Raw genomic sequence first — 241 nt, forward strand, 5'->3', positions numbered from 1 at the left:
GCTTCCCAGGCGGTGTCCGGGGCCGGGATCGCGGGCTCTGGGCGGGAGGAGGGGGCGGGCCTGTGGCCGCCAGCCCGAAAGCTGCCTGGGTCACGAACGGGAGACCGACGTGAAAATCCGTCTGGCTGCTGACTTGAGAAGTGACGTCAGGGCGGAGTTGTGCCTTTGCTCCTTCTCAGCGTGTTTGCTCGGCAGCCTGTGCCCTTCGGCTCCGCCGGGGGGGGGTGTTGTTTGGCCGAGA

This window comes from Eurypyga helias, unplaced genomic scaffold (assembly GCF_000690775.1).
Source record: "Eurypyga helias isolate BGI_N326 unplaced genomic scaffold, ASM69077v1 scaffold39670, whole genome shotgun sequence".
Taxonomy (NCBI): domain Eukaryota; kingdom Metazoa; phylum Chordata; class Aves; order Eurypygiformes; family Eurypygidae; genus Eurypyga; species Eurypyga helias.